The 24,384-nt window shown below is 40.8% G+C and overlaps 1 protein-coding gene across 1 annotated transcript in view; it reads right to left on the minus strand.

The window, feature by feature from the left end:
- The window catches only part of LOC132825165 (dynein axonemal assembly factor 5-like), a 122,670-nt gene that overhangs the window by 75,396 nt on the left and 22,890 nt on the right, over positions 1–24,384 (minus strand). The window lies entirely within an intron of this gene.

Raw genomic sequence — 24,384 nt, forward strand, 5'->3', positions numbered from 1 at the left:
AACTAAGGCCTTTGACACAGTTCACCATCAGGGTCTCTGATGGAACCTGTCACAAAGTGGCTGCTCTGGTAAGTTCATCAGGATGCTGTTTCATAATAACATATCTACGCCAGTGCTTTGCAACTGCTGACTGGAGTGAAGATGGGTTGGGGTCAAACAGGGCTGCATCATCACACCAAATCTGTTCACCATTTCCATTGCCGCCATCCACAATCTCGCTGGCAAAAACCTGCCCACGAAAATTCAAATCACTTACTCTATGGATGGCAGGCTGTTTAACCTTAAAAGGTAATGATCACAGACGCTCACAACCGACTGCACAAATACAAACAAGAAATTGCGCGCCAAAAGTCGTTAATTTCAAAGACTGCTAATCATGAATGGACCCGGACCATAGAACAGGCTGTCACTATAGGACAGAACAGGACAACACATCACAAAAAAACGGCACTAAAAGAAAAACTGGCCAAACTAACACACAAAAAAAGAGGACACTACAACACACACCTGGGTTAAAAACCTCTCCCACAGACAGCTCACAGACATGGAAAGAACTATACGGACCAAGGGACTCAACTACAACCACAGGGACGCCAAGACAGCAGACTTCCTAGCAGTACTGGAATGCACACTCAGGAACAATGGACTGACTGAAGAGACACAACAAACAGTGAGACAAACGGTCGTACCTATGATGATAAGAAAAAGACAAACACATAACCTCAACACCAAGGAGAGGGAAGCACTGAAAGCACTAAGAAATGATAAGAACATAATCATACTACCAGCAGATAAAGGCAGAATGACTGTCATCCTAGATAAATCAGATTACATCAAAAAAGCACAACACCTACTAGCAGACACCAACACCTACCAAATGAAGGATTCGGACCCCACACCACAACTCACCAATAGAATAAATAACACACTAAGGAATCTACAAAAAAACGGACAGATAACCAAAGCTGACCTACGAAGAATGAAACCGGAAAGCAACAACACCCCCAGTTTCTATGGACTACCCAAAGTACACAAACCAGACATCCCACTCAGACCCATAGTATCACTACCAGGGACACCAGCATACAAACTGGCCAAAGAACTACAACAGAAACTGAAACACCTGGTCAGCGGATCCAAACACTCCATACAATCAACACAGGAATTCTTGGACGCCATCAGGAATACACACATAGACAAAGAAGAAACCACGATCTCATTCGACGTGACGGCACTGTTCACTTCGATTGACAAAACCCTAGCCAGAGAAACAATAGCCAACCTACTGGACATACATAACAGAAAACAGGAGGCGGAACCTATCAACAAAGACGGCATACTTAAACTACTGGACTTGTGCCTCACTACACACTTTACATTCAACAGTCAGATATACGAACAAATCAACGGAACACTCATGGGATCACCAACCTCGGGACTCATAGCAGAGGCAGTTATGCAAAGGTTAGAACAAACAGCCCTACCACAAATTCAACCCAAACTCTGGGTCAGATATGTCGATGACACTTTTGTAATCATCAAAAACACAGAAATAGAAAAAACACACCGGATCATCAACGCCACACTCACAGGAATCCGATTCACGAGAGAAGAAGGAAAGGATAGCCAACTCCCATTCCTAGATGTGATAGTACAGGGAACACCGAACGGAGAATTCACCACAAGGGTACACAGGAAAACAACACACACAGACCAAGTCCTAAACTATGAAAGTAACCACCCCAACACACACAAACGAAGCTGCATCAGGACACTATTCAAAAGAGCTACAACACACTGCAGTACACCAGAACTGCAAAAAGAGGAAGAGGAACACCTATACAAGGTATTCGCCAAAAACGGATACCCGCGCAACTTTATCAACAGATGCCTAAGAGATAGACCACGGAACGAGGACATGCCACAACCAAAAGGACTAGCCACACTACCATACACCAGGAGCGTTTCAGAACTGACAGCCAGACTACTGCGACCCTTAGAACTCATAACGGCACACAAACCAACAGCCACGCTCAGACAACAACTTACTAGAACAAAGGAGCCAATACCCAACATGAGCAAAACTAATGTAGTTTATAAAATACCATGCAAGGACTGCACAAAACACTATATAGGACAAAACAGGAAGACAGCTAACAATCCGCATACATGAACACCAACTAGCCACGAAACGACACGACCAGCTATCCCTAGTAGCCACTCACTCAGACAACAAGCAACATGAATTCGACTGGGAAAACACTACTATCATAGGGCAAGCCAGACAGAGAACAGCCAGGGAATTCCTAGAGGCATGGCATTCATCCACAAATTCCGTCAACAGACACATCGACCTGGACCCAATATACCAATCACTACAGCGGACAGCTGAAACTGACACCCGGAAGCGGCAGGGACAGACCACTATAAATGCCGGAAGAAACATCAAAGAAGCGCTTCGCAGGAGGCTCCACAGCACTGATGATGTCTCCTAGCCAGGGGAAACGTTTGCAACAAAAACTTCCAGCTCGGCGAACAGAACCACTACAACAAGCATCCGAGCTACAAATCTTCACACAAACTTTGAACACTTAAAAGGTTCAAGGGAAAAGTCTCCAGTGGCTCCATGTTGGATCATCAATATGCAGACAACAACGCTACAGCAGCACACTCTTCAAAGGATCTGCAGTGCACGTTGGATGGCTTTCTCAAGGGGATAGAAGTTCCGAGACCTTACCCTTAAAATTAAAAAAGACTGGAGTACTCCATCAACCACCACCCAACAGTCCTTACTCCCCTCCGACAATAAGGATCAACAACCATATCCTTAAAAATGTGGATCACTTTCCATACCTCAGCAGCCTTTTCTCCTTCAAGGCCAATGCAGAAATACAACACCGTCTGACCTGTGTCAGTGGAGCCTGTGCCCGGTTCAGAAGAAGGGTATTTGAAGACAATAACCTGCAGCCTGGACTAAACTTCTGGTCTACAAAGCCGTTGTCCTTCCCAAATTGCTATGTGGAGCTGAAACGTGCACTACATTCAGCAGACACCTTAATGCACTGGCACAACATTACCAGAGATCCCTGTGAAAAATCCTGCCAATCACCTGGGAAGACAAGTGACGAACGCCAGCATCTTGGACGAGGCCAACATAGCTAGCAGCACCACCAGCATAATTCAACAACTGCGATGGAGTGGCCATGTCATCTGACTGTGCAACTCATACCTCCCCCAACAGATGACGTACTCCTAGCTGAAGGAAAATCAGCATGCCCCTGGTCACCGAAAGAAACACTTCAGTGATAATATTTGGATCAACCAAAACAAATTCCATACCAACATCAAACACTAGGAGGACATGGCTACAAATCAGAATCACTTGAGAACATCATCCCACATGGAACCAAATGCCACAAAAACAATCTCCGCCATACCACTGAATAGAAGCAACTCTCGTACAAGGAGATATAGAACATCAAGAAGGCCCATCCACCAATACCCATACTGCAACAGAATCTGTGAATCCCGGATTGGCCTCTTCAGCCACGTGAACACCACATGGAGGACAATCATGCTCAACCCAAGTGATTACTGACAATAATAAAAAAAACAATTTATTTACCTCTGGGACATAAGTACAAATCTGGTGCAACATGTTAAGATGAAAGATTCCATTGTCCAGTTGGTAAAAACTTCCCAAGTAAAATAACGGAGGTCAATTTTTAAACTAGTTCTTACTCATCAGGGATCTAAAGCATAAATCTGTTCCTAATTCAATAATTTTGCTCAAAGGGGTCATAAGGGAACATCTGATGTTCACACTTGATTCCTGAACTAACTTAATTCCCCGCACAGCCATACTTCGATTTGAAAAGCTGAAAAAAAATGGTACCCAATCAGCTTTCAATTCTGGAAGTCACGAGCACTTGCATATACACTTTTTTTTGTGTGCACATCTTGTAGCTCTGTAAATGGTACCCCAGCTACTCAATCAGAACCTCTACAGTTTAAATCCAACTCCAAAATGTGGTCATGGAAGGCTCGATTCAAACAGACTGATGAGAGGCCAGCTAATCTTCAAACGCGTGTCTATTATTTCTTTAAAGGGATCAAATTGCTGATGACAACACAAAACAAACCTTTTTGTTCTATAATACAGATTAAATTCTGCTTACACCTGAAGAGTAACATAATAACAAGCCAATACAAAACGGTACTTTACTTGTTATTTAGATTAGATTAGATTCCCTACAGTATGGAAACAAGCCCTTCGGCCCAACAAGTCCACACCAACCTCCAAAGAGTAACCCACCCAGACCCATTCCCCGACCCTACATTTACCTCTGACTAATGCACATAACACTATGGGCAATTTAGCATGGCCAATTCACCTGACCTGCACATCTTTGGATTGTGGGAGGAAACCGATGCACCCAGAGGAAACCCACGTAGACATCGGAAGAATGTGCAAACTCCACATAGACAGTTGCCGCAGGCTGGAATCAAACCTGGTTCCCTGGCGCTGTGAGGCAGCAGTACTAACCGCTGAGCCATCGCACTGCTCTGTCGCATAGTTATTCTTCTTGTGCTTTGGTGGAAAAGGCAAATTTAACCCAAACTTTCCTTGCATTCATCAGGACAATTCACAAAGATACCAATTTAAGAGAAAAGCAAGATTTTTATTCTTTGAGAGGAGCTGACTGGTTGGCATGTGGAATTTGGCTGGTAGAGACATTGCCACGGAAGTTTTATCAGTTTATACTGTTTCACAGGAGAAACTTCAGCTTCGCCAAAACGTTAAATTGGACAGGTTGACTTATTGATCAAGGTATTACTCAAAGAAATGTACCATCACTTAGTTTGTTGCGTTGAAACAAGTGCTGTGCTTGTACATTTATTTTTGCCTGCAAAGAACACGGGCCTGTTGATTAACATGTACAGCTTCCAATATTCTCAATTGTACCACACTATGCGCCCAACTCAAAATTCTAAATTGGTTATACAATTCTCACACACACGGGATTAGCCAGTAAATGACGTTAAAATACAGAAACACACTTCATTTTGTAGCTTCCTGTACACACAGCTCTCTCTGTTATTACACAGGCTGTTTTTTCCTGTTTGCAAAGAACATCAACACCCATTGCATCTGCTGAACTCAAGAAAATAGACGACAGCCATTCATGGATAATTTCTCAGGGCAATACACTGACCAGAGCCAACCTGCCTTGTTTAAAACTTAAGACAAAACCGGTCAGTTAACTGTCAAACATTAACAGGTGGATTATCCATGTTAACACCTCCATAAGAGCCCACTTGCCAGCTATTCAGCATTCTCTTCTCATGCAGTATAGATTTGGTAAATTAGTATGAAAGTAGCATTCTTTGAATTGTCCTTATGAGCACAAGGTGAAAAAATCTTGACAAAACATGTCTTTCTTAGCAATACGCAGGTTTCTGTATTACAGAATGATTATTAGGTATCTCGTGCCATTCAAAGCAGGTTAGCACATATTTCACAGAACATCCACTGTAAGAGAACCAACTGATCATGCACTAGCTTTAAAAAGCCAATTCGTTTCAAAGGTGTAATTAGCAGCTTTACTACCTCACTGGCAAACCTTTAATCAAAAAAAAAAGCCGTTAGCCTATTTGCCACAAGATGAATCTCTTCTTAACTTCAAGCCAAAAACTGTACATGAGTGAGTGTGAGAAAAGGGGGTGACTATAATCTCGGGAGCTGCTGTGGGTGTCTATACTGTTGGAGATAGCACCATCCCTTTGTAGGTTTTGAAACATGGTCACTGCAAAGACGATACAAGCAGCAGTCGGGACTTGTTTTCTTGCACTTGAATTCATTACTCCTGAGTTTTGATTGAACCCAAGGTCACAGAAAGGTGTGAAGGTTGCATGATGTTTCCCAGAACGGTGTCAGGAGTCCTCAGTACAGCATAGAAATGGGGTGCAAGACAAGTGCATAGAGATGCTCTGCAACTATTTTGGCCGCAATGAAATATTGATGACTTATTTGCTGATGGAGGGGTCTGTGAAGAATATTCCTGGAAAGTTTCATAACTGCACTTCGTCCGGCGTTTTCCTGGTTTGATCCATTAAGTAAATGTCAATTTGAGACTTCCACAGAGATCGTTCATTTCCTTTGTCAGAAGACAGCACAAAAAAATTGAAAAGCAGATTTCATATGAAACAAACTGCTTCTGAAGCTCACTTGCGTCTCAATTTAGCAACAGATTTTCATTGCCAACTTGCCTACATTTTTGACTCGGTGCCTAAAATTTCTCATCCAGCTGCTACCATCTCGTTAATTCACAGCAACCTGTAACGTTCATAAAAATGTTTAGCTGCAATATTTTCCTCCTCATAAACATATACATTTCTAAGATCCAAGTGCTTAGAGACCAAATTAACTTTTTGTTGAGGGCTAACAGCTGAAGCTAACTGTCAAATAAGCAAAGAATAGGAACGTTACTACTTACAATCAAAAAAAAATTATTTTGTTTTTGATTAATACCCACTGAAAAATATGGTATATTCCCCATGGCTAGATGAGACACTAAAGTGATAGACTATAAGCAAAACTGTTATCGGATACCCACTGGCTTTGTTTAAGAAGTGCATGCATTAGAATTTAACATTTTCAGCAGATATTATTACAACCGTCAAGTTTGCATTTGGATGAGTTCAGATTTAAAAGGAATGGCATACTTTCATTGGTGTTGTTGCCAACAGAATTTTTAATATTTCCAGTAGGAATCTATTAAACTGGCACAGAATAAGAATCTATTAAATCTATTAATCCTACCATTTGTAGCTCATCAGCATGCAGCTGCACATCGGCGGCCACCTGTGCTATGAACCCATTTCCATCATTGCAAAAACACGAGCACTACAAAGACTGCAGTGGTTCAAGGAGGCAACCCATCACCATTTTCTTCGGGCAATTAAACAACAAGTAATAAATGCACACTTGGCAAGGTTTAACATTTAATAAATATTTCTTGCAACATGAGCTCTGAAAAGAAGCTTTTAAAAAGACATGATATCTATCTGAAAAAAAAATCAATCTTCTATCTGGACACTCTTCCTTCAAAGACATAATCTGTTGGAGCTAGGTGGAAATCTTTTTGGTACCTGGTCAAATTCTTCAGAGATCAGTAAGTCCAACAAACGATTGTACAAGAAAGTTGATCCATCAATTTTTCACTTAACTGTGCTGCAAGCCTACAATGAATTCTCAATATTTTCCAACGACCAATATTTATATAACCTATCAAGGGAACAATTAATTTTTAAAAAAATTACAGTAGGGTAATTGCAGGGTGAAGAAAAAAAAGCAGGAAATTTCCTCCTTAGACCAATCAAAAACAAAACGAAGCTAATTAGCCACAAAACACATCACCTAACATTTAAAAACTTGAAGTCTTCAGTGTCAGAACTAAAAAAACGAAATTGCTCTCACATTAAGGTATAGAATCCACAAGAGAATTCATAATCCAGAATTATCTTGCTCTTTCGAGTTTCTCTACTGATCACTGATACAGAAATCATGAGTGAACTTGTTAATTTCAACACTGGTAGTGTGTATTGTCAGCTGCAGATCCAAGAAATTTCAAACTGCTTTGAGTCTCACCTCCTTCTTCCACAGGAATATCTTCAGATCATAAAAGTTCAAACAATAACCTTTAAAGACCTGTTCTAACAAAATCTCTTCAAAAATGACCAACTTGTTTGTAGAGTAGCCATCAAATCACATTGCACTAGCTGAACACAATTTCGAGATTTTCTTCTGGTTGGAGGGTAGAGCAAAGTGGAAGAAAAGAACCAAAAAAAGTGATAAAGTCCTGGCTCATGGTACTTCAGAATAAGAAATGAGATGGACTATCACTGCATTATAAACTGGATGGACAAAATCAGAAATGGGTGCCCATTGTGACTGCAGAAAGGACAAGAAATGCAGCAAGTGGCCTGATACGCATGGGTCTTGAAAGAGCTTTTGCTCTAACAGGAAGCCAAAAAAAAATTCTCGTGCGCTTACTCACGACCAGTACAGAACTGGAAAGATTAGTATTCACCCTCTCATTTGGTGGAAAAGATGCGAGTATTAAGAAAATCTAAAGAGTGTTCTGGTGTAAAATGGAAATACACTTTTATAAATGCAACACAGCATCTCAAAACAGAATTTTAGCAGACAAAAATAACATACCATTCATAAAAAGCAAAACAATTCTTCCCATTCCTACTTTAATTACAACTCTAAGGATGTCATTGAAGCTTTCTAATCATCAGTTATAAAGAATGGGCTATGTTAAAATGTTTTAAGTTCATTTCTGATTAAATCTACACTTTATGGCGTAATTTATGAACTGAGCAAGCCATCTTTTTTTTCTGGAAAAAAGGGAGGATTTTATGAAAGGCAGCAAATACACACTAAAATTTAACAAAGTTATCACTGGGCTTCTCTACAGTGGTTTAAAAAAACACCTCCTTGTACTAATACAGGTAAAAAAGGTAAAGTAGAATGTTCACTTTTGAGATCATTCATACGGGAATACTGTCAATCGCCAGAATTTTGCAAAGTGGTCAGCTGACTCATTTGCTAAGACAATGAAGAATGCATTCCCTCAAGTGAAAAATTATAAAATGACACATTCAAAATTGCAGAGTGGGGAAATGAATACAAGATTTGAGATTTTTAGCTGTAAAGCTATCTGATACAGACAGAAATTAAACATTTTTCAATTTAAGACATTCTTTACGATACTGCAAATCCAAAATGAATCTTCTGCAAAATCCCTTGGCTTTCTTGAAATACACCAGCTTGTAGAAAGCAGAATATGCTTCTAAATCTCCAGGGAAAATACCAGCCCAAAACACACATTATCATTAACCAACTACAAAAAGGAAAACATTGGCCAAGTCACAGAAAATTCTGAAGTATGCAGAATTTTAGATAGGAACCAAGGTTTGATGAACTGCAGCACATATTTTTTGTCCATTTATAGTCGCAGAAATTTTGAGAGTTAGTTGAATGCAACAATTCAGGGTCATTCAACTGTGTGGCTAAGCATTGATAAGTATTTTACTGTGAAAGGAACATTCCATTGAAAACCAAGTAAAATTTTTATTTAGTAAGATTTTCCTGTAAATCTGGCACTTGCTGAGATCAAAAGAGGTATGACTTATTTCAGTTTTCTTTATGAACATTCCAGCAACTAAATGTTTCCTAAGCAACCTGCTCCGGGAGCAGGTGGAACTTGAACCCAGGCCTCCATCGCCAGCTTAGAAGTAGGGATAGAACCACTGTCCCACAAAATTTCTCACATTCCAGTGGCTATCTGTGTCTTTAATAGCTAATCTCCAGGCTCCTTTACACAGTCAAACATAATGTGGGATATCGAGTAGTGAAATCATTATTCATTCAAATTACGTTGCTGCTTCTGTTTTCATCAGGTATCCTTCAATTTGAGGACAATGTCTATTCAGGATCATGAATTTCTTACCATGCGTCTTCAAGCAACTGTGCAGCCCAATTCTAAGTTTGCAGAGTATGAAAGGCAGGATGACCCCATTATTATGGGGTCTCAACTACAGCATTTTATTCTTTTACTTGCCTTATCCACTTTCAAATTATTTCGTCATTGAATTGATTAGATGCAAATCACAATGCATTTTGGAGGACAGTTTTGCACCATTTTGAGCATCAAATGGGATCAGCTTGGACAGCAATGTTAATAGGGCAGAATTAGAGGTGCTCTATCTGAATGCACAGAGCATTTGCAAAAAGGTTGATGATTTGAAGACATGAATGGAGATGAATGAGGATCATTAAACTATCATTACAGAAGTACAGCTACAGGTGACCAAGACTGGAAACTGAATACCCAATGATGTTTGGTAATTAGGAGGAAAAGAAAAAGAAAATGATCTGGGGTACAATAGTGACAAAGGATCTTAGCTTGAAGGATTAAGATGTGAAATCAGCTTGGGTGGTGTTAAGAAACAGGTGCCGCAAACATTGGTGTAGCTACCAAATCCTCGTAGTAAGGTTGGACATAGCATTAAAAAAAGGAAATTAAAGATGCATATTATATGAATAATACAGATAGAGACAACTTCAATTTACAAGCTCAAAAATAACACCACACCAGGTTATAGTCCAACAGGTTTATTTGAAATCACAAGCTGAGCACTGTTCCTTTGTTTGACAGCAGACAGGTATTCACTTGTCTTTAAACAACTACTATAGAGAAGAATTAATTGCAGATTAAGGTTAAAAGCAAAGATGAATTCACCATGGCTTACAAAATAAATTTGAAGACTGCAGTAGAACAAAAGAAAGTAGTTTATAAGGATACCAGAAAAAAAAGTAAATCATAGGATAAGAGTCAATTTAGAATCAATCAAGAAACTGATTAAGAGGGGAAAAGAAATGCCAAAGCTCACTAACAAACAACAAAGGTGGATTCTAAAAGCTTGCATGTGGATGTGAAAGTCTAGCTGGGACAAATGTGGATCCTGTCAGGTGGGGGCAGGAGAACTTAAAAGTAGAGAACTTGGAAGTGATACAGAAATTAAATAATTAAATTTGAGCCTGTCTTCACAGAAAAAGATACAGAATGCGTCTGAAAATATAAGGAGACCAAAAGACTTGTGAAATTGAGGAAGTGAAATAAATTTATATTTGTAATGAGACAGCACTTGATAAGTCCCCTCAAGGTGGCTACAGAGATAATGGATGCGTTGTGGTTCTCCCTCAAAATGCTACAGATTCCAAAATGTTACAAATGTAACCTCACTCTTTAAAAAGGGAAAGGGAGATTGGATAACTATAGACTTGCTAGTATATCACATCAGTGGTGGAGAAAATGTTAGAATTTATTTTCAAGAATGTGAAAAAGGATGGGAACATTTGGCAAACATCAAGTTTTCAGAACGTTATTTGTAGCATAGATAAAGAACTCCCAGTGGATGTTATGAAATTGGATTTCAGAAATGTTTTTACAAAAGTATCACATCAGAGGTTAGTCAAAAAAAATTAGAGTGCATGGGATTGTACTGGAATGGATTTCGAAAGGGTTAACAGTCAATAACAATAAATGGATCATTCTCAGGATGGCATGCCATTATCATGGAGTACTCCAAAGATCATTGCTAGCTCCACAGTTTTCATATAGGGACCAATCAGAACAGGACCAAATTTGCTCATGTCATAAAACTGGATAGTACAAAATAAGTGCCAAGGAGGATTTCAGGAAGCTTCTAAAGCACATAATTGTTAACCACTTTGCATTTGAGATAAAATCAGGAAATTAAGTTAAAGCAAGTTGGTTCAGCTTTGGCAACGGGCATAGAGAAATATATGAATGTAACACTTCATGTGAAGTCATAGAGATGTACAGCATGGAAACAGACCCTTCGATCCAACCCGTCCATGCCAACCAGATATCCCAACCCAATCTCGTCCCACCTGCCAGCGCCCGGCCCATATCCCTCCAAACGCTTCCTATTCATATACCCATCCAAATGCCTCTTAAATGTTGCAATTGTACCAACCTCCACCACATTCTCTGGCAGCTCATTCCATACACGTACCACACTCTGCGTGAAAAAGTTGCCCCTTAGGTCTCTTTTATATCTTGCCCCTCCCACTGTAAACCTATGCCCTCTAGTTCTGGAGTCCCCGACCCCAGGGAAAAGACTTGGCCTATTTATCTTATCCATGCCCCTCATAATTTTGTAAACCTCTATAAGGTCACCCCTCAGCCTCCGACGCTACAGGAAAAACAGCCCCAGCCTGTTCAGCCTCTCCCTGTAGCTCAGATCCTCCAACCCTGGCAACATCCTTGTAAATTTTTTTCTGCACCCTTCCAAGTTTCACGTCTTTCTGATAGGAAGGAGACCAGAATTGCACGCAATTATTCCAACCGTGGCCTAACCAATGTCCTGCACAGCCGCAACATGACCTCCCAACTCCAGTACTCAATACTCTGACCAATAAAGGAAAGCATACCAAACACCTTCTTCACTATCCTATCTACTGTGACTCCACTTTCAAGGAGCTATGAACCTGCACTCCAAGGTCTCTTTGTTCAGCAACACTCCCTAGGGCCTTACCATTCAATGTATAAGTCCTGCGAAGATTTGCTTTTCCAAAATGCAGCACCTTGCATTTATCGGAATTAAACTCCATCTGCCACTTCTCAGCCCATTGGCCCATTTGGTCCAGATCCTGTTGTAATCTGAGGTAACCCTCTTCTGCTCGCATCCAAATCATTTAGGTAAATGACAAAAAGTAGAGGGCCCAGCACCGATCCTTGTGGCACTCCACTGGTAACAGGCCTCCAGTCTGAAAATCAACGTTGCACCACCACCCTCTGTCTACCTTTGAGCCAGTTCTGTATCCAAATGGCTAGTATTCCGTGAGAACTAACCTTGCTAATCAGTCTCCCATGGGGAACCTTGTCGAACGCTTTACTGAAGTCCAAATAGATCACATCTACTGCTCCGCCCTCATCAATCCCCTTTGTTACTTCTTCAAAAAACTCAATCAAGTTTGTGAGACATGATTTCCCACGCACAAAGCCATGTTGACTATTCCGAATCAGCCCTTGCCTTTTCAAATACATGCACATCTGTCCCTCAAGATTCCCTGCAACAACTTGCCCACAACCGAGGTCAGGGTCACCGGTCTATAGTTTCCTGGCTTGTCTTTACCGCCCTCCTTAAACAGTGGCACCACATTTGCCAAACTCCAGTCTTCCGGCACCTCACCTGTGACTATCGATGATACAAATATCTCAGCAAGAGGCCCAGCAATCACTTCGCTAGCTTCCCAGAGTGCTCAGGTACACCTGATCAGGTCCTGGGGATTTATCCACTTTTAACCGGTTCAAGACATCCAGCACTTCCTCCTCTGTAATCTGGACATTTTGCAAGATGTCATCTTCTATTTCCCTACAGTCTATATCTTCCATATTCTTTTCTACAGTAAATACTGATGCAAAATATTCATTTAGCATCTCCCCCATTTTCTGAGGTTCCACACAAAGGCACATTGCTGATCTTTGAGGGGCCCGATTCTCTTCCTAGTTACCCTTTTTTCCTTAATATATTTGTAAAAATCCTTTGGATTCTCCTTAATTCTATTTGCCAAAGCTATCTCATGTCCCCGTTTTGCCCTCCTGATTTCTCTCTTAAGTATACTCTTACTTTCTTTATACTCTAAGGATTCACTCGATCTATCCTGTCGATACCTGACATATGCTTCCTTCTTTTTCTTAACCCAACCCTCAATTTCTTTAGTTATCCAGCATTCCCTATACCTACCAGCCTTCCCTTGCACCCTGACAGGAATATACTTTCTCTGGATTCTTGTTATCTCATTTCTGAAGGTTTCCCATTTCCCAGCCGTCCCTTTACCTGCGAACATCTGCCTCCAATCAGCTTTTGAAAGTTCTTGCCTAATACTGTCAAAATTGGCCTTTCTCCAATTTAGAATTTCAAAATTTAGATCTGGTCTATCCAATTTTGAAAGAACAAATGTGATGCCAACTTTATTTCCTTGAAAGAAAAATCAAGCATTTAACTTTAAAGCTATTAAAGTTATTTGTTGGTTCATCTTTTGTTCAACGAATTTATTTGATTTAAATTAAAAGTTACATGTGATATTACAATGTTCTACCACTTGTCAACCTAGGAAATGTGCAAAGGCCCAGAGTAATCCCAGTAGCGAAGAATTAAAGAAGAGCTTTCTGTTTATCTTGGACACTTCAACAAAGGCCTATTCAGATTTCAGATTTGGGAAAGATACACTGGAGTTATGGGGTATTGGGACTTGTCCAACAACAATATAAAACATGGATGCTGTGAAATAATTCTGTAAAACCCAAAGACAATTTTCCCAGTTCAGAAATGCCAGAAGTTATCGAACCATTTTTCTCTCCTTACCTTATCAAGTATTTGGGAATTTAAGTGTCATCATGGGGGAGATGGAGTACCAACAGTAGAATCCTCTAGTTGAATTTACCTAGTTGAGTACTATTAACTTCTTTTTCTAGCTCTTCCCAGCTGTGAGCGTGTTTCTCATATGTTGATGGCTAGAACAAGTCAAGCATTTTATAGCTCCAGATCAGCTGAATAGGCTTTCTTCAGTCTTTTTTCTACTATTTAGATACACAATTAAGCTTTAAAAAGTCAAGATTTCATGAATCTTCCCCCTTGGTTGCTGCTTTTAGAACCAAAATGCATACGCACATCTGCTGATTGTAACTGAAACCATTTCTGGATCTAACTATCTCTTAAAACTCAATATCACATCATGTTTGTGGCTATGGTGTGACTGAAACACAACTGGAACAGGTGTCAGTACCCATTATGCTAATTGGCCTAAACTACTGACATCACTGTGATCCCTGTCATGCTACTCATCGCCTGTTTAGGTCACTGTCTTGCTTCACCATGGCTCGATGACTCTACTCACTGCACTACCCCAATGATCCGAGATCTCATGATTAGAGCAGACACACATCACAGGTGCAACACACAAACTTGCACACCATTTTTATATGTTGTCTCTTACACTGGGCTACATTTGACTCATTAACTGTTTAAAAACTCTTGAAACATGGGTACTACAATGAGTTTCTTCTCATAATTTGAGTGACAATTGATTTCTGAAATGTAATAGCGCACTCACAGCATCCAAAGGCACCATCACGCAGCCAGCATAAAATGGGTTCTTCCAGTTCTGCAAATCACTTCTGAAAACAGATGTCATTAAGAAAAAGCATTTCACCAAATTGCTTTTGAGATGGAGTGACAGGTATTGTGTGTAAACCAGCCAACATAACGCACAGAACATCCTGACATAGCTGCACCAAATAAATCTTCAACATTGTAGTCAAAGGCACATTTGCCAACTTTCAGGATTACAGAGAACAGTCAGGTCATTTATAGAATTCCACTGCTAAATTTGCGATCTCCAAAATCATTTCAAGGCAAAGCAGATGTACAAGTAGCTGCTTCATGTTAAAACAGGTTTTGCACAGAGAAACAGGTGTGCTTTTTTGATCCTATTTGTAAAAGGAATGGTTATAAAAACCTTATGAATGTGACAGCTGCTTTTTAAAATAAGTTATTTTCAGAATATGGATGATATTTAACAGGTTGGCATTTATTCTGCAAATCTGGTTGACTTGTGATGGTGATGGTGAATTTTCTTCTTGAACCAAGTGTTTTGATAAACCAGACAGTTAGTGGTTAAACTGGGTAAGGAGAGCAACTTTACCAGCTTTTGGTTCTCACATCTTTTGCAACGCATTGAAGTAAAATTCTTGCATGCACAATTTGAACTCACTGCAAGGTGAATGGTCCAGTAACATGATCACCATGCTCCAGTATTCATGCAGGAAAGAAAACTCTGCAGCCTCAATTTCTGAAGTGTTGAACCATTATTTTTTTTTCAATGTACATACCAAATATTTATACATTCTATTTCAACTGGGTGGAATGCAAATATTTAGCCATTATTACCATGGATTTATATTGCATTGAAGACCACTTAGCCCATTGTGCTAGCTTTTTAACAAGACCATTAAATATGCCCCAGTCCTATTTTCTCCCCCATAGCATGGCAGTTTTCACTTTTAAGTAGTGAGAAGCACTAAATCATAACAATGGTTGAAGCAAAGAGAGGTTATTTGGTCTATGTGTCAGTGCCAGGCCTTGGAGGTGCTCAGCTGGCCCCATTCTCTCACATTACATATCCAACTCTGTTTTGAAAAGTAGTTTTGAATCTGCTTAGACCATCTTTTCAGACCTAGTCCGTTCCAGATCACAACAATTAACTGTGTAAAATTAAATTCTTCTATATCTTGACAGCAATCATAAATTCTTACCAGCTACCAATTCTCCTACCAGTAAAGAGTTTATTGAATATCACTTGCATTACATATACACATAACCTGTAGGATAATTCCTCTCAGTCAAAATTTTTTCTTTGTCCATTCTTTTGTCTCTAGGTCAGAAATCCCACCACGGAGATATTAGCGAATCTATGAACTGGTTATCATTTTACTATTAACCTTCCAAAGCAAAGACTATCAATAATTATAACAACGTGATTTCTATACAGCCAGTTATCCCTCAAATGCTGCAAACTGCTAAACAAGACAGTCTTAAGCTATATAAATGTAATTCAATTGTTAAGTTATTGGAGATTAGCAAACAAGCCCAATGATTTTCCACAACAGCTGTGTGAATATGGAACATCCATGAAAACAACTATGGAACATTATACAATCCCAACCTTCTAGGATGACACTGGGTCACTTATCTTTGCTCCTTGCCCACAGAGAGTTACAGAACTCCCAGAGCTTTGCTGATCAACAATTAATCAATTTGCTTCCTGTTCTCTTCAACAACTGGTATAAAGTGATTTTAGGCAGGTAACCAAATGAACTGAAAAAGAAAACAAACATTGTAATGCTGCCTCTTATTCATAAAAAGCTGCAATTTCTAAATGTCGAGCTTTTCCAAAAGGCTAACGTTTCTAACAATAGTCTATAAATTCTTCAGTAAGGGAATTAAATACTCTAGATGCCAATTTCTATTTATTACCCTTGATGAATGAACAAGCTGCCCAGCTCATCTTCCATTTCAAAACAAAGAGGTTTGACCTGGAATGGTATAAATCTTGGTCTCTGATTTGAGAGTAATTAGCTTGCACCTGTTTAGTCTCAATGACCATGAGGTCTAAGCATTTTTTTTGCATGGTTAGTTTTGAGTGTTTTGATTTCAAATTCCAGAAAAGAAAAAGACAACAATTTCTTATTCTGGATGAAGGCAAGCATATTTCCTTATCCAGAATGGACTACTGAAAAGTGATGCAAGATAAACATTTCTTGAATAAAGTTATTTGTCCTCCTTTCACTTTCAAATTTTTACTCCCTCAATCGCACATTTACAGTTCCCTGGTGCTCTTGCAGATTGATCTACAAGAATTCGTTCTGCAAAATCAAGATATTCATGTTTGTTGGTGTTAATCTCCACAGTACAATAGTGCAGAAACGAAGTAGATTAGTTGAGAAGTTGAAACTATGCACTTTATCTTCATGTGCAGCACAGAAAAAGGCCATTTGGCCTAACTGGCACATGCAATTACGGATGGACAACAAACATAGGCTCAGCCAGTAATGATCCACATCAAATGATATTTCTGCTGCACAAAAGCATCTCCTTACCCCGCTCCATCAAACCCAGCCACTCATCTGCTAAAAACCATTTTGGCTTGGGAGTACTTTACCACCTTCCCCAGCAAGCCATGAGTGACCCTCCTCCTGTGCTTTGACAGCTTGTTGAAGGGGGTTAAATAAAAGAGAACTCAATGATTTAGAATCCAAGATTCACAACAAGTTTAAAACTAGGAATTCCCCAACAAAATCTCTCTCAGCCATCAAACTAAATTTGAGCAAAATTCTTCAGACCTAGTGCTTAGCTGTTCCAGTGTTTTTCATTCATTCACAGAACGTGCATATCACGGACCAGACCAGCATTTATTACCCATCGGTAATTGCCCAGAGGGCAGTGAAGTGTTAACCACATTGTTGAGAGTCTGGAGTAGTATTTCGACCAGACTGGATAAAGATGGCAGTTTCTTTCCCGAAAGGATATCAGTGAACCCAGTGCTTGCTCACCAGATATACCTTGTCACCACAAAAACCTAAGTTTCTAACATTATCAAGCTGTCACCAGAATGCGCCTGAGTCAAGCATTACAATAACTCGATAGCCATTTTCTCTTCGAGTGAAAGAAAGTTATTAAGTTTACATAAATTTAATGTTCTTTCTCAAAATTGTGGGATGTTGAAGTCACTGACAAAGCCAACACCCTACTGCTCACCTTAATTGCCCCAAGTAAAAAAAAATCACACAACACCAAATTATAGTACAAATTCTGTGTCGTTAATTCTGCCCCACTCGCTACCTGATGAAGGAGCAGAGCTCAAAAACCTTGTACTTCCAAACAAACCTTTTGCACTGTAACCTGGTGTTGTTTGATTTTTAACTTTGTCCACTTCAGTCCAACACCAGCACCTCCACATCATGCCGTCAAGAAGGCATTGGTGATTGATTATTTGAGTCATTTATTGTCATGTGCATTTTGTTACAAACTAGTGAAAAGTGTTATGGTGTCGCCACTTTCTGGCATCATCTTAAAACACAAAAATAAGCCAAAACATAGAATATAAATCCACCTTCTTCAACAGCTGCAGTCCATCACTAATAGATATACATGCAACATTGTGAGAAACGCAGTTCCAGGCTCTTGACTGTGCAACAGTAAAGGAGTGGTGACATACTATACTTGGATGTCAGAATGGTGCTTGACTTGGAGGGACCTTGCAGGAAGTGTTGTTCCCTTGTACCCACCTGACTTGTTCGTTTCGGTTGTGGAGGTTAGAAAGCTTATCAAAAAAAGCATTGAAGAGTTGCTGCAATACATCTTGTAGACACTATACACTGTAGCCTTTAATGACTGAGCTTACAACTGTCCTTGAAAGCGCAGGGATTCCATCACAGTCCCAACATGTGCCTATTAGATGATGGACAGTCCTCGAGGAATGAAGAGAAACAGTCAACAGCCGGTCATAGCCACCATCTTCATTACTAGTTACCTGACTTGCATCACCTGTTGTGCCATGTGAACTTTAGGGCAGCACGGTGGCTCAGTGGTTAGCACTGCTCCCTCACAGTGCCAGAGACCCGGGTCCGATTTCCGCCTCAGGCAACTGTCTGTGTAAACTCCACACATTCTCCCAGTGTCTGCGAGGGTTTCCTCCGGGTTTTCTAGTTTCCTCTCTCAGTCCAAAGATGTGCAGGTCAGGTGAACTGGCTACGCTAAATTGCCCGTAGTGTTCGGTGTATTCATCGGGGTAAGTATAGAGGGGGGTGGGTTTCTCTTCTGAGGGTCAGTGGGGACTTATTGGGCCGAAGGGCCTGTTTCCACACTGTAGGGAATCTAATCTGAATCTATAAAATTACTGGTGGTCTCTTGCAGACAACAATAACTCTCTTCCATTCTCAGGCTGAGTCCATAGGCGACTGTATTGACCAGTGCAGCTTCTGGTGTGGCAGCGAGCTCATTATACCGTGTTGACCTGGCTTCCACAAATCTCAAGGTGCTCACCACCTTACAGGATGCTCCGCCTCCATTTTGGATAGTCTTGAGCCAATGATTTTCAGGTGTTTGGGGGAATGGCGCATTTCATCAGTAAGGCCCTGAGAGTATCACTGAAGCACTTCCTCTGTCCATATGGGACTCACCTGTTGTTTCGAAGCTGGGGGCAGACCATCTGCTTCGGGAGTCATGTCAGCCATGTGGACAATGTGCCCAGCCCTTCGCAGCTGATCAAGGGTGGTCAGTGATCCGATGCTGGCACTGTTGGTCTGGTCAAGGAAGTGGTGTTGGTGCAATGGTCGTCCCAGAAGACTTGCAGGAACTTGCGTCGGCAGCATTGGTGGTACTGCTCTAGCTCTTTGAGGTGTCTGTTGTAGGTAGGCAAATTGGAGGCCTGGAATCATTACAGCTCTTTACACCATAAACTTGGTGTCAGATCCTGGTCTTATTGGCCTGGAACACCCTTCTGTTCAGGCCGCCAAAGGCTACTCTAGCACATGGAGGTAGTGCTGAATCTCTTCATCAACAGCTGCTGAAGACAGTCCTGAAGTATTCAAAGTGGTCAAAGTTTTCTAAGGCTGCTCCATGACCTTCATAATGGGGGGGGTTTGGTCTGCAATGCTGGGCCAGGTTGCTGGAGGACTTTTGTCTTGTGGATGTTCAGAGTGAGACCTATGCTCTCATATGCCTCTGTAATGATGGTCTGGAGTTCATCCCCTGAGATTGCACATACGCAAACAACATCTGCGCACTGCAGCTTAGTGACACTGGTTGCGGTGACTTGGGTTCTGTCTTGAAAGTTCTGGAGGTTGAATAATTTGCCATTGGTTCTGTAAGTTAGCTCCACTCCAGCAAGGATCTTATGGATAGTGAGGTAAAGCACTGCAGCGAGGTAGATAGACAACAGTGGTGGGGCGATGATGCCATCCTGCTGGACACTGGTCCAAACAGGAATGGGCTGGTGATGGAGCCATTTGTCATGAACATGACTTTCATGTCATCGTGGAGTAGGCGAAGAATGGTGACAAACTTCATGGTGCAACCAAAGTGGAGAAGGATGCTCCACAAGGCTTGACAGTTCAAAGGCCTTTGTAAATTCGGAGAAGACCATCCAATAATGGTAGGTTCTTTGTCCGATATTTCTCCTGCATCTATCACATAGCCAAAACCATGTCTGTTGTGTCCTTTTGTGGCCAAATACCACACTGATTCTGGAAGGAGTTCCTCAGGCACAGGGAGGAGAACTTTGTTGATGACTTTTCAATGATCAACAGCAGGGAGATTCCCCTGTCGTTACTACAGTCGGACTTGCTCTTTTCACAGACACAGAACACTTGGCTGACCAAGTTAAATTTCTCTGACAACCCAAAATGTCGAAGGTGGAGAATGGATTAATGGGGATGCAGCACAGCAATGGTGAAGCTTTTGAATTTCAACTGAAATGGATGCATTTTGTCGAGTTGCATATGGTCACTGCATGGTGGTTGTGCAACATGAATGTATCTTGTCACTTATCAGCACAGATTCACATTTTTATGCAGATAGTGCAAGGAGACAAGGGCTGCTTCATTATCAGAGTACTTGTGAATGAAAACTGTGCAATCATCAGCAAGTATTCTCATTTAGAATTTAATGTCAGGGCAAAGACAATTGATGAAGCACTTGAAAATTGTTGAGTGCAAGACAGCCCTGAGGAACTCCAATAGTGATGAAATTCCACAATCACAACCATCTTCGTTTATCCTCGCTCTGCCCTAAGCCAGGGTAGTTTATTCCCCTGATTCACATTGGCTTCAATTTTGATCGAGCTCTGATACCATTTTCAGTTAAATATTACTTGTATATCAAGCACAGTCACTTTCACCTCCTCTCTGGATTTCAGCTTTATTAACTATGTTTCTACCAAGGCTACAATGAGGTCTAGAACATTTGCCTCAGGGAAACTCAAACTGAGCATCATTTAGCAGGTTATTGTTGCATAAGATCATCTTGATACGACTTGCAATCAAGGTTATGTCTAAGCTGTGCAACTGTTGAGAAGATCTACACGTTTCAATCAAAGTGTTCATGGAAGTCACCTTGTATGGCCTATGCTTTTGATGTTTACAGTCAGGAGTCAAAGTGACCGAAATCTGGCATCAGTGCTGATGGGGAAGCAGAGACAGATCATCCATTGTTCCTAGCTGAAGTCAGCTGCAAATACTTCTGCCTTGTCTTATGCATTGACATGTTGGGCTCCTGCTATCATGGATGTCAATGTTGGATAGTTGCATCTGGGCTGAAACAGATTTTGCAATTTAATCGTCGAATACTTCAGCAGAATTACATGCACAGCAGTCGTTGAATCAGAGGGTGTTTCAGAACTATACTTTAAGTAATCATGTTGATGATTTGAGAAAAATCTACAAACAAATCACTTCGGCACAGCAAAATTACATTTTGTGCCTGTCTTGCCTGGAGATTCTGGTCTAAATATAGGCTTGCTCAATTAGCTCTTTGCTTCCCAACTTGATATCAAGACTGCACTTCACAAAAGTGACCTAATGTATCACAGAATGTTGGGTGGAAATTACGAGATCCTTTGCAGAATTATTTGAATCATCTATAACTACAGATGAGGTGCCTGATAACTGGAAGATGGCAAATGTTGTACCTTTGTTTAAGGAAGTTTGTAAGAATAAGCCAGGGAACTACAGACCTGAGAATCTGACTTTGGTTGTGGTTAAATTGTTGGAGGCGATCATAACAGATTGGATTATGGACATTTGAGGCAAAAATTGATTACGGTTCATCAGCATGGTTTTGTGCAAGGAAAATAATGTCTCACAAACTTGATTGAGTTTTCTGAGGATGTTACACCAAATGGCAGAGCGGCTATAATTAGATTAGATTAGATTACTTACAGTGTGGAAACAGGCCCTTCGGCCCAACAAGTCCACACCGACCCACCGAAGCGCAACCCACCCATACCCCTACATTTACCCCTGACCTAACACTACGGGCAATTTAGCGTGGCCAAGTCACCTGACCCGCACATCTTTGGACTGTGGGAGGAAACCGAAGCACCCGGAGGAAACCCACGCAGACACGGGGAGAACGTGCAAACTCCACACAGTCAGTCGCCTGAGTCGGGAATTGAACTCAGGCGCTGTGAGACAGCAGTGCTAACCACTGTGTCACTGTGCCGCCCAATGTTTATTTGGATTTTAACAAAACCTTTGACAAGGTTCTGCATGGTAGACTAAAGTTAGGTCACATGGGATTCAGGGTGAATTTGCTAATTGGATGCGTAATTGTCTTAATAGCAGGAGACAAAGAGTAACGGTGGCAGGTTACGTTTTGGACAGGAGGCCTGTGACCAGAAGTGTTCCACAGGGATCGTTTCTTGGTCTTCTTTTGTTTGTGATTTATGACAATATAGAAGGCATGGTTACTAAGTTTGCAGACAACACCAAACTTGGTGGCACAGGAGACAGTGACGGAGGTATTCTAAGATTACAGAGGAATCTTGATCAAATGGGTCAATGGAGGTCAAGATTAGATTAGATTCCCTACAGTGTGGAAACAGGCCCTTCAGCCCAACAAGTCCACACTGACCCTCCAACCCACCCTCTATTTATCTCTGACTAATGCACCTAACACTATGGGCAATTTAGCATGGCCAATTCATCTGACCTGCACATCTCTGGACTGGGAGGAAATCGGAGCACCCGGAGGAAACCCACGCAGACACGGGGAGAATGTGCAAACTCTACATAGATTCACCCAAGGCAGGGATCGAATCCGGATCCCTGGTGCTGTGAGGCAACAGTGCTAACCACTGGGCCACCGTGCCGCCCACACAAAATACACTAGCAAAAAAGATAATCTGGATAAATGCCCGGTGTTGTATTTTGGTACAACAAACAAGATAGGACTTATACAATTAATGGTAGAGCCTTGGATAGCTTGTAGAACAAAGGGAGCTAGGGGTGCAAGTACATAAGTCTTTGAAGTTTGCATCACATATAAACAGAATGGCTAAATAGGTGTTTGGTACGCTTGGCTTCATTGCTCAGTCCTTTGGGTATAGGAGTTGCAATATCGTATTGAGGTTTGATAGGACATTGGTGAGGCCTCATCTGCAATACTGTGTCCAGTTCTGGTTGCCCAATTATAGGAAGGATATTACCAAGCTGGAGAGTGTTCAGAAGAGTTTTACCAGGACGTGGAAGGTTTGAGTTATAAAGAAAGGCTGGATATGCTGGAACGCTTTCACTGGAGCACAGGAGGTTGAGAGACAATCTGACAGAATTACATAAAATAATGAGAGGTAATAGAGAATGGAAATTGTCTTTTCGTTCGGATGGGTAGTTTCAAGACTAGGGGGCACAATTTCAAGGTGAGAGGAGAGAGATTTAAAAAAGACATAAGGTAAATGTTCTCCACTGAGGGTGATTCACATGTGGAATAAACTTCCTGAGGAAGTCGTGGATGTGGATCCAATAACAAAGTTTGAAACACTTTTGGATAGGAAAGGTTTGAATGGATATGGGCCAGGGACAGACAGGTAGGACTAATTTAGTTTGGGATTTTGTTCGGCATGGACTGTTCGGACTAAAGGGTCTGTTTCTGTGCTCTGACTCTACGACTCCAAGTCATAGGAAAGCCATTTGAAAACTCAGAACAAAGTGTAAGGAAAAGAAAAAGGTCAAAGAGCAATAAAAAAGCAAACAAGGATGCAGGAGAAATGGCATTGTATTTATAAACTGCAACAGATGATTTTTAAAAACGTTTTGCGAACTGTCAGTCCAAATACTCTCAGCGATGACTGGACATGGTAGACACAAACAGACTTGTTTTCAAGTTAATCATCCTTTAAATTCAAATATATACAAACTTCTTTGATCATAACAGAAGGGTTATTATGTAGAGGACTACTCAATAGTTGAATATACACAGCAACATTTTTCGATTTTAATAATCTGATCACTTCAAGATTCAAAGTGAAAACATTTATATGGATATACTTTAAAGCTAATGGGCTGTAATCATACACAGAAAAAGAAAATGATCGTAGAACAGAAATTTTGAATTTTCACTTCACAATTAGGTGTTAATATTGCTTAGACATACAACTACAGACCAATGGTTTATTTAAATCATTTTGGGCAAGGCGATAAGTAATCACCCAACACAATTCCCCCT

Source organism: Hemiscyllium ocellatum, chromosome 20 (genome assembly GCF_020745735.1).
Source record: "Hemiscyllium ocellatum isolate sHemOce1 chromosome 20, sHemOce1.pat.X.cur, whole genome shotgun sequence".
NCBI lineage: Eukaryota > Metazoa > Chordata > Chondrichthyes > Orectolobiformes > Hemiscylliidae > Hemiscyllium > Hemiscyllium ocellatum.